This window comes from Callospermophilus lateralis, chromosome 1, assembly GCF_048772815.1.
Source record: "Callospermophilus lateralis isolate mCalLat2 chromosome 1, mCalLat2.hap1, whole genome shotgun sequence".
NCBI classification, from domain to species: domain Eukaryota; kingdom Metazoa; phylum Chordata; class Mammalia; order Rodentia; family Sciuridae; genus Callospermophilus; species Callospermophilus lateralis.
The window spans coordinates 216726006-216738075 of NC_135305.1; the positions used below are offsets into that span (position 1 = coordinate 216726006).

The window sequence follows — 12070 nt, forward strand, 5'->3', positions numbered from 1 at the left end:
TGTTCTTTTTTAGCTTACTGACTATCCTTCAGGTGGATGTTTTGTATTTTTGTCAGATAAATCATAGATCTAATTTCTTTAAAGAATATTTCACAGTAAGTTTATGAATATTTAATTTATTTCTCTGGTTGGGCCATGTTTCCATATTTTTTTGCATGCCTTGTTCTCTTTGTTGAGTTTTTGGCTTTTGAGAAAATAGCTACTTCTCACAGTTTTTATGGATTGATTTCATGTAGTGGAAGACTTTCACCACAGACTAATAGAAATTTTAGGGCTGGGGATGTAGATCAGTGATAGAGCATTTGCCCAGGATATGGGAAGACCTGGATTTAATCCGCAGAGGCTCTCCCCATCCCATTGCCCTGCCAATAAAAAAGCCTAGAAATTCTCAAACATTTTCAGAAAATGAATTTTCTCTGGGCTTGTTTGTGTAATTTTCACCATTAAAGAGGTTTGCCTTTGTTCTCAGAGCCCATCATCTCTTGTCCCACCTGTCATCTGTTTGTGGTACTACAGTCTCTCTGGTAATGTATGAGCCTTAACATTTTTCTGAGTATCTTTCTCTAAAGTGCTCTAAGTCAGACAAGGCATAAGCCTACTAGAAAGATACATCTTTACATGAATATTCCACCTTCTTATTCTTGTTTCAAGGCAGAACTTGGGAATTTTCTCCTGATTGTGCCATGCTGCTTTTGGGAGGGTGTAGGTCCTTGATGGCATATACAGCAACATTTCTTGTCCATTTTTATTCACCTCTTCCTGAATTTGTGTTTCCATGATGTGCTAATATCTCTTAACTAGTTCTTGGAGTTCTCACAAAGGCAACTTGGTCCAAATGTGTTGTTAATTTAGTGTCTCTGTGGAGGAATTAAGGTTTGGCACTTACTATTTCATTGATGTTTCTATGGCTAAAAGTTTATTTCATTAAATGGCACCTGCAAATGAGCACTTTGTGATGTAGTGGGGTTTTTATTCTGGTGGTGGCCTTCTTCCTAGGATGGGAGAAAGTGCAGGCAATTAACAGGTGAGAGGCCTTTAATGCTTGTTTTCTGCTTTTATAATCAGGAGAAAATAATTATTTAAGACAGTCCATATCTGCTAAACAGGCCTTGTCTGAGGATGTTTTTGCTAATCAGTGCTTCTTGAAATGTATTGCTTCTGGGTTCATTTAATTTCTTTCCCAGTGTGTCGTGTGTGTGTGTGTGTGTGTGTGTGTGTGTGTGTGTGTTTAATTCTGAAAGGTGTAAGACCCTACAAAAATTATAGTATAAAATATTTTCACAGCTCAGATTTATGGACATCCTTTTAAAATAAACTCTGACTCAAAAAATGTCAGGGTTGTGAAAGATAAAGGCTGAAGAACTGTCACAGACTGAAGTTCAATGAGTCATGATAACTAAATGCAACATGTGCACTTCAACTGGATCCTAGAGTAGAAGAAATAAATAAATTATTTAAAATAAAAAGAACGACTTCATTTGCTGGTAACACCCATAAAAAGAAGAAAAAAAATTCTGGAGTGAAATGAGCAATTACTTCATAAGCAAAAATAAGAATCTATGAGAACATTTGTTGAATTTGAACACAGAATGATTGCAGTGTATTGAGACATCATTGGAGGAATCCTGCTAGTAGGAGAGAAACTAGGGTCATTTTTTCCATACTACATGGAAAGGAGCTACATGGTGGTATCTGCTGAGATATCAAATACAGAGCTACTTCTTCCCATGTGACAGGAAAGTTTGCATGAGAACATGGTGATTTTTTTTTTTCATTTTAATTTTTTTTTCTTTTGAACATGGTGATTTGATGGGTTGTGTAACTTGCTGGAAAGGAAAGGGATAGATCCATAATCTTGTAGTGCCTACAGAACAACATCAAGAGCACTCTTGATCACACAGCATGCTTAAGACCATACAACAGTAAATATCAACCTGTTCTTTCAGCTTTTCAGAATGCTGGTTCCGGTTCTGTAGAAATCACACCTCTGTCTCTTTCCAGAGTCATCTGTATTAGGAGGCTACTTCCTGATTCTGGGGAATGACTCCTGTCATTCATGAGGAAAGATCCTCAGTTCTCACTGCTCTTCAGATGTGAAGAGGGAATGAATTTCAGTAGCCCTATTAGCAAGACCACCCCATTAGGAAGGAAGCCTAGTTCAGTGAGTGAGTGTTGGGAGGCACACAGAGATGCTGGAGATACTATTGGGAGCATTGCTTTCTCAAATTGAGGATCAGCAAGGTCATTGGAATGACTATACTGAATGGGTCTGAAATGCAAAGTTTTTGCTCAGAGACATATGAAATTTATTTTGTGTTCATAGAGGGAATTTAAGAAATGTCACTGAGAATTCTTCTTTAAACTTAAGCAGTTTAATAAATTGAATGTCATTTATCTATATATCCAAAGTCTTACAGTAGGGCAGAGATAGGCACACTTTTACCTTATATAACATCAAGCAAATTATCCACTGTTTCAGAGGAGAAACTTAAGATATTTTTACATGCATATTCAATATGGTACTTCTTCCCAGGACCACTAGACCTTCCATAGATTAATTTCTCAACTCTTTATTTTTCTGGTACCAGGGATTGAACCCAGAGATGCTTAATCACTGAGCGACATCCCCAGCCCTTTTTATTTGGAGTCAGGTTCTGGATAAATTGCTAGGGCCTCACTAAATTGCCGGGATATCCTTAAACTTGTGATTTTGCCTTAGCCTCCATTTTTGCTGAGATTATAGGTGTGTGTCTCCATGCCCTGTTCTCTAATTTCTCAACTTTTGAGAGAAATGTATGGTTTAAAATTATGAACAGTGGATGTTTCCAGAAGATGTGACAGCTCTCCTGGGCTGCTTCCTGCCTTCTTTTCTCCCTACTCAGCTTTCCACGATGGGCATTTCGAGATGCTGCCTCCACTGCCCTCACCACTACAACCATGATCTCCTTATCAGACACCCAGAAAATGAAATGGGATTAACAGTTTTTCCTGTTGTTTGGAATGATTATCTTTTTTTGACAAAGTACTACTGGCTATTGTAAATGTTTTGTTTGTGACTGGCTAGGCTTTTATAATCAGTTTAGAAAGAACATTCAGATTCTTTTCCCAAAAACATAAAATGAAAGCTACAGGATTTTTCCTAGGTGGTGTATTTGTAGTTCTTATTGGTTGGCCTTTGAGAGGCAGGATCTTTGAAAATTAAGGATTCTTTAATTTGTTCAGGGGCTTCTTTTCTGTGTGGTTGGCTTTATTAGAAGAATGCCAGTTCTTGGATCCCTCTTAAATTTACCTGGAGTTATATCATTTATAGATAAAGTTGGGAAAAGCAACAATATTGTTTCACAACAAGAGAATTTGAAGACTCATTTAAAATGTTGTATTGTTTATAAAATTCTTCGAAGAACATTCAGTACAAAATTAAATTACATCAAATAACTTGTAATGTTCTTTACAGAAGCTTAAAACATGTAGCCTACAAAGACCAACAGCAATTAGCACAGAAGCAATGAAAACAGGCTTCTAATCAAGTGATCTCAGAAGGCAGCAAGCAAACTAAGGGAGACAAAATCCATGTTATGAAGCATATTGAAACTCTAGAAGGCTATTTTTATTATTTTTCCACAATGTGCTGAACACAGCCATTCTTAGAGAATTGTGGTGTCGGTTACTTTTGTTTTTACTACTATTATTATTGTTTTGAGGGCTCAGGAGCACCCATAGGCATTTGCTTTTTAGAAATGTCCACCGTGATGGCAACTCTATTTCCAGTTGTGCTGTATCTCTGAAAGTAATGCATGAGTAGGGTTGGATTATGTCATTTTAATGTATTAAACCCAATGAAAACCCAGTTCATGTATGAATCACTATTTTTTTGTAAACATGGAGTTAAAATAAAACTTTTGTGGTTCTTCTGAAAAAAATATGAATAATGGGATCTATTCTCCTCTACCGATAGTATGTCCAATATTAATTCATAGAATAAAAGGTTGATTTGTCAACTCTTTCCTTTCTAGAAAAAAAGTCTCCAAGTGTATAAAAGTATATGGTCAGAAAACTCTCAAGTGAACATCCAATATAGAATGAAAAAAGTTTTAGTGTTTCTTTTTTGTTCAAGGATACTGATCATGAGAGGGGGAAGTAAAAATAAGCATTTTGGTATGTAAATATAACTATCTTTGGTGTTCATTTGTCATGTGCTGTAAATTCATCCTTAGCTATAACCCTAGTATTTTATCCCTCCATCTAATATGAAATGACTTTGGTTTAGTAATACATTTTGTACAGACCAGGTATTCTAAATGTCTGAATATACTCAGCTTCTTCCTCTCATATCTATTTCTATATATCTGCCATTTGGGATCTCCTCAAAATAATTTATTTATTCCTTCTATAATTTATCAACATACAGCTAAATAGCATACTTTATCCCATATCCATTATGTATGCATTAAACTTTTCTTTGTATCAAGCCCAATGTTCTGATAGAAGATGAGGTGGGGAGGGGCTAAGATACTCCCAATGACCTTACCTCCTTGTTCTTATGCCCTTGTGTGACTTCCATGATGTATGGCATGAACCTAGTGACTCCCTTTCAGCAATGAGAACATGGAAGAAGTGATGGGAAGTCACTTCTGGGAATAGAAAGTAAAGCATCAGGCTTTCTACTGTGGAAAACACAAGGAGTTTCCTAAAAAAAATAAAAATAGAACCACCATATTATTCTGCAATCCATTTGCTGTGTATGTACCCAAAGGAAATGAAATACATCTGTTGAAGAGACATCTGAACTCCCATTGTTACTGAAGCACAATTCATACTAGCCAAGGAATGGAAATAACCTAACTGTCCATCTATGGATGAATGGATACAGAAAATGTTGGACATACACACAATGAATACTATTCAGCCATAAAAGGATGCCATTCTACCATTTGAGACAAAATGGATGGAAGGGGAAGACAATAAATAAGCCATACTCTGAAGATAAGCACCACCTGATATCACTCAGAAAGGTGGTCTCAGAAGTTGATAGCATGATAGTTATCAGAGGCCTTGAAGATTAGGAGGGAGTGATTGGGAAGAATTAATTACAGTTTTCTAGTTTGAGAGTAGCAAATTAAATATATACTGTAATTTTTTAAAGTTACAGAAAAGAATTTTAAGTGTTTTACCATAAAGAAATGACAGATGTTTGAAGAGATATAATCACTATGATTTGACATTACATAATGTATACCTGATTCCAAATATTACATGGCATTTTAAATATGTACAATTATTATGTATTGGTTAAAAAAAGAAATTAATATTAAAATATAGTTTCCTCCTGCTGCTCCTAGAGTATTTGTTTATTTATTTAATTTTATTAAGTTTTTTTTGTAGATCTAGATCAACAGGTATCTTCATTTGTTTTATGTGGTGCTAAGGATCAAATACATGCTAGGCAAGCACTCTGCCACTGAACTACAGCCCAAGCCCTGCTCCTGGAGTATTTAAATACAGTATATTATCAAAATCCTATGTAACCATCAGTGGTTTTATAATGTCTCAATATATTTTCACTAGAGAAAAAAGAACCAAGATTCAGTTGGACTAGTAAAAAACCCATATATCTTCAGTACGTAAAGTACCAAAACAAGCAAAGGGAAAAATAAATTGAAATATGAATTTCTCCTTAGAGACATATAGGAATGGAAATAGTGTGAATTTCTTGAAACAAGAAATCTAATTCTCCATATATTTTCAGATGAATACAATGAATTGACAGATACCAAATCCCATATTTGATTGTTATAGTGAAGAAAAAGTAGTCTGAGTTTTATATAAAGATCCAACACCTTGGAAGTCAGATCAAATACTTTTACTTTTCTCTTTTTCTGTTTCCTTTAATATTAACAAGTCCTCAGAGATTGAATTATTGTGGACCTATTGGCTAATTAGGCACTTTGTGCATTGAGCCTCCAAGGTTGCATAACTAGAAGCCTATGCTTCTAGCCCTTTACTATGCCAGTGTAGTGGCTTCACAGCATTGTCTACTGTCTTCACTGGCATCTTCATAAACTTGAGCCATTTTTCAAGTCCTGAGTACAGAGCCTGAGGTTTCATCACACACTAAGCAGGAGAGGAGCACTGGATCCATAGCCCTTGGTAATGCCCCAGCAGAAATGCAGTACTGCCCAGTAAGTTCTGTGGGAGATGGTAAAAAGAGGAGGAACTGTCAGCATCATTGTTTCCTCAACACTGGGGCAACTATGTCAGCTGGGATGATATCAATATGCAAAGTTTCAGTTTAGAGGACTAAGTTTATGTTTTGATTCTGGGATGGGGTCCAGGAATTCTCAAAGTTCTGTTTTTCTCCTACACTAATTCTAGCTTCTGTAGGCCTCTCCCTCATAGTACTAGTCAATGAATCTTGCCTTCATGGGAAGGATTAGTATGAAATTCTTTTAACTAGGTTAAGAAGGTTGAGTTTCAAACCTGATGGAGACATATCTTGAGGTGCTAAATTCTTTATTTGTAAATAATAGGATGTATGATAAAAAGAACTGATATTACCAGGACACTATGCAATACAAATAAACAAAGCAAAACCAAATAACAACAACAACAAAAAATAAAGAGCAAAACCTAAAAACCAAAAACCCTGCCAAAATAGAAAATAGCAAAAGTGTTCTTATGTATAAGATGTTTGCTTATATTTGTATGGGGTTGATACAGATAACACTGTATAAAACAAAACATTTCAGAAGTATTTTTAAAATTCGTTATTGTTGAATTATTGACAGATGCACTGTACGCTGGTGTGTGATCAGTGATGCTTCATGATTATGTGCATATTAATCAAAATTTGAAGTCCACTAAAGCCAAGGTTAGGATTATAAAATGATTTAAAAAAGATAATCTATGTATTTGAATGAAACCCTCTTTCTGTGAAAGACTGAAATGTTAACATGAAAGAATTATGAAAATCCATGAATTTAACTGGCAAATAAAAGTGTGATTATGAACTTTCAACTTTATTTGAATTCCAATAACATGGTCTTAGCTCTCACAGAGTTTTTATAAATATTCTGCATCCAGGATATTCATATCATTATCTTAGAATAAAATAATCTGTTTGACTGTTTTTCAATTACCTTTAATTAGAATGATTTTTTTTGTCAATGAAGGAAGGGTATTTTTGTTTTCCATTTTATTTATTTATTTATTTATTTATTTATTTTTATTGGTTCTTTTTAGTTATGACAGTAGAATCCATTATGATATAATTATTTTTAGATGGATGGAATATATCTTATTCTAATTGGGACCCCATTCTTGTGAGTATACATGATGGTGGGATTCACTTAGGTATTTTCATATGTATACATAGAAAAATTATGTTAGATTGATTGCACTGTCTTTCCTATTCCTGTCCCTCCTCCTTTCCCTTCATTCCCCTTTGTCTAATCTATTAAACTTCTCTTCTTCTCCCTGACTTTATTGTGGTTTAGCTTCCACATATCAGCAAAAACATTTGACCTTTAGTTTTTTGGGATTGGCTTATTTCACTTACATGATAGTTCCCAGATCTATCCATTTACTGGCAAATGTCATAAAGTCCTTCTCCTTATGGCTGAGTAATTTCTTTATCCATTCATCTGTTGAAGGGTACCTAGATTGGCTCCATATCTTAGCTATTGTGAACTGTGCTGCTGTAAACATCATTTTTTTTAATCTGAAAAGAGTTGGTTATATTTTATGTAAAAATGAAGTGTTTGTGGAGTGGCATACTCCTGTAATCCCAGTGACTCGTAGTCTGAAGCAGGAGAATTGAGTTCAAACCCAGCCTCAGCAATTTAGTGAGGCCCTACGCAACTCAGAGAGACCCTGTCTGTAATAAAAATAAAAATACAAAAAACCCAAAACAGCTGGGGATGTGACTCAGTGGTTAAACCCCTCTGGGTTCAATCCCTGGTATCTCTCTCTCTCTCTCTCTCTCTCTCTCTCTCTCTCTCTCACACACACACACACACACACACACACCAAAAAAAAAAAAAAAAAAAAAACAACCCCAGGATATGGGATTTATGGTCAAATGTGTATGGTCAAATTTGAGGTCTGTATAAGAGGTATAAGGTCTGTATATTGTATATTGCTTTGTCCAAAATATAGACACAATACTAGATGACATATTTATTTAATTTTCTCTAACTTTTCATTTTCAAAAGCTGTCCAAACAACATAGAACTACAAAATCTAACACGTGTCTCAGAATTTCATCTCATGGGCCTCTCAGATTATCTTGGACTGCAGCGATTCTCCTTAGACTGTTCCTATGCATGTACCTGGTCACAGTGCTTGGTAACCTGCTCATTATCCTGGCCATCAGCTCTGACTCCCACCTCCACACCCCCATGTACTTCTTCCTCTCTAACCCATCCTTGGCTGACATCGGTTTCGTCTCCACCACGGTCCCAAAGATGATTATGAACATCCTAAGTCACAGCAGAGTCATCTCCTATGTGGGCTGCCTGACTCAGATGTCTTTTATGAACATTTTTGGATGTATGGGTGTTATGCTGCTGACTGTGATGGCCTATGATTGGTTTGTGGCCATCTGTCACCCCCTGCACTATTCAGTCATTATGGACCATCGCCTCTGTGCCCTCTTAGTTTTGGTGTCTTTTTTATTTAGCCTTTTAGACTCCCAACTGCATAATTTGATTGCCTTGTGATCTATCCACTTCAAAGATGTAGAAATTTCCAATTTCTTCTGTGATCCTTCTCAAGTTCTTAATCTGGCCTGTTCTGACACTTTCACCAATAACATAGTCATGTATTTTGTTGGTGCCATGTCTGTTTTTTTCCTATCTCTGGAATTTTCTTCTCTTACTATAAAATTATTTCTTCTATTATGAGAATCCCATCAACAGGTGGGAAGTACAGAGCCTTCTCTACCTGTGGATCTCATCTGTCAGTTGTTTGCTTATTTTATGGGATAGACATTGGAGTGACCTTGGATCAGCTGTGTCACAGTCACCCAAAACAACACAATGACCTCAATGATGTACACTCTGGTCAGACCTATGCCGAACCCCTTCATCTGTAGCCTGAGGAACAGGGACATCAAAAGCTCACTGAGGAGGATCTGCAGCAGATCAGTCTAATCTCAGGACCTCTGACATCCATTTGGAATCTTATTTGGAAAAGGCAACAAAGCCAGATATCTAGATCTGTAGATTCTACCTCCTTGGATATATAAATTTTTATAGTTTAATGACTAATTATCACATTTCATAATAGAATAGTAGTTGCTACAATTGGTGGGAAACAGGAAGGGGAGATTTTAAAATGGGTACATTTTCAGTTTGTGAAGATGAGAAATTTCTGGAGATGGATGGTAGTGATGGTTGCACAACCCACATGAGTGTAATTCATGCCACTGAACTGGATAGTTAACAGTGATTTAAATGGTCAATTTTTTGTTCTGTATATTTGACAGTTACAAACAATGACAATAAAAGTCACACTGGTATTTGAAAAAAAAGAAATGAAAGAAATGAATAAATATTATACATGAGCTTACTCATTAGTAGAGGAGTCCAAATTCTTTCATGGTCATTGATTCTCCTCCTCCTCCTCTTCTTCCTCCTCCTCCTCCTCTTCTTCTTCTTCTTCTTCCTTTTCCTTCGCTAATATTAGCAAGTCCTTAGTTAGTAGGATAAATTAGTCCAAACTGGGTAAAGATGAACCCTGTGCATTGAGCCTCTAGGGGTATATAATATTCAATAATGAGTCTATGCTTTGGGACTTTTGGTCTGATGGCTCCAGTCCCATGAATTCCATGCCTGTGTCTTCTCCTCTCTTAGTTGTCTGCATTATGAAAGTCTTTTGTGACATTGATAATATCAATCCTGAGGATGGAGCCTGAACCTTCATTGGGCATCAAACAACCAAGGGACATGGTACCTGCAGTCCTTGAAACACAGAGTCACTGCTTAACCCAGTAAGTGCTGAGAGAGAGAATGAATAGAGGAGACAGCCAGGGGCAGATTGTTTATTAATCATCATCAGGACAAAAATGGCAGTTTGTGTGGTCGGGTGGCAGGATACAAATACATAACATTTCAACTGTGAGGACTGCAACATTTATGTTGTGGTTGTCATGGAGTCCCAGAAATCTCATTCAAACTGTTTCTTTCCTTCCACACTGGTTCTTTCATTTCTTATTTCCAAGAACTGACACTTCACTTGCCACAGAGAAGGCATCAAACATAAAAATCATTGAATATACCCTTCCTTGGTTCAAATAGTGGCCACAATCACTGTGGCCTCTGTACACTGAGCACTTTCCAGACTGTCTATACTTTCCTCCCTTTCAGGAATATCCCATAGAGTTTGAGACACAGTGCCTGTGATCCCACTTAATTGTACTGGTAACATTCAGTTATTCAAGAACCATTGCAGACATCTTCATGGGATATAAAAAAAAATCAAGCAGAAAGTGAAGAGGTCAGGTACATTTCATTTCTTGAACTGAGAGACATTTTAGAGTTTCACATAATTCTGGCTCCAGTTCCTTTTTTTTGTGTGTGCTTTAAGCCTATTTATTTTATATATTTTCAAATTTATTTGTTCTAATTAGTTATACATAACAGTAGAATTTTGATACATCATACTTAAATGGAGTATAACTTCTAATTTGTCTGGTTGTACATGATATAGAGTTACACAGGTCATGTAATCATATATGCACTGAGAATAATAATGTCCAATTCATTCAACTATCATTACTACCCCCATGTCTCCTCCCCTCCCTTCACTTCCCTTTGTTTAGTCCAAAATACCACTGTTGTGCCCCCTGCACCTTATTGTGAATTAGCATTTGAATATCAGAGAAAACATTCAGTCTGTGGTTCTTTGGGATTGGCTTATTTTGCTTATCATGATATTCTCGAGTTCCATCCATTTACCCACAAATGCCATAATTTCATTCTTCTTTAAGGCTCAGTAATATTCCATTGTGTATATATACCACATTTTCTTTATGCAGTCATCTGTTGAAGGGCATCTAGTTTGATTCATAGTTTAGATATTGTAGATGGAGCTGCTGTAAATGTTGATGTGGTTGCATTACTGTAGTATGCTGATTTTAAGTCCTTTGGGTATAAACTGAGGAGTGGGATAGCTGGGTCAAATGGTGGTTCCATTGCAAGTTTTCTGAGGAATCTCCATACTGCTTTCCAGAGTGGTTGGACCAATTTTTAGTCCCACCAACAATGTGGGAGTGTACGTTTTCCCCCACATTTTTCGCCAACATTTATTGTTTCTTGTATTCCTGATGATTGCCATTCTGACTGGAGTGAGATGGAATCTCAGTGTAGTTTTGATTTGCATTTCTCTAATTGCTAGAGATGTTGAACATTTTTCCATATATTTATTGATTGTATTTCTTCTGTGAAGTGTCTGTTTAGTTGTTCCAGTCCCTTTTTGACAATTGTATTCATCAATAAACTTGTTCTTTTCTTAATGGCTGTTTTATGTTTTTATTTTATTTTATTAGTGTATTAGATATATATGTAATATTGGAGTTCATTTTGACATAATCATATAAGCATGGATTATAATGTGCTCTATTTCAGTCCCCATTACTTCCCTTTATCTTTCCTCCTCCCTCCCCCATTCCCCTTCTCTACTCTACTGGTCTTTCTTGTATTTATTTATAGTTTCTTTTTTAAATTAATATTTTGTAGATATACATAAAGATGAAATTCACTGTAGAACATTCCTATATGTACATAGCATAGTTTGATCAATTTCATTCCACCATTCCTCTCTTTTCCCATACTTCCTCCTTTCCCTGAATCCTATCTATCTGTCTGTCTGTCTATCTATCTATCTATCATCTATGTATCTATCTATCATCTATCTATTTGCTTTTGAGGTACCGAGAATTGAACCCAGAGGTACTCTCTGCTAAGTACCTAGCCATTTTTATTGTATTTTTTAAAATTTTGAGACATAGTCTTTCCAAGTTGCTAAGGCTGGACTTGAACTTGTGATTCTCCTGCCTAGACCTCCCAAGTGA

At 36.0% G+C, this 12070-nt stretch overlaps 2 pseudogenes; both read left to right on the forward strand.

Annotated features, from left to right (window-relative positions):
• The first annotated feature begins 2937 nt into the window (after positions 1-2937).
• LOC143400556 (vesicle transport protein GOT1B pseudogene) lies at positions 2938-3435 on the forward strand (annotated as a pseudogene).
• Positions 3436-8321: 4886 nt separating this feature from the next.
• Positions 8322-9091, forward strand: LOC143400572 (putative gustatory receptor clone PTE01 pseudogene; annotated as a pseudogene).
• Positions 9092-12070: the final 2979 nt, after the last annotated feature.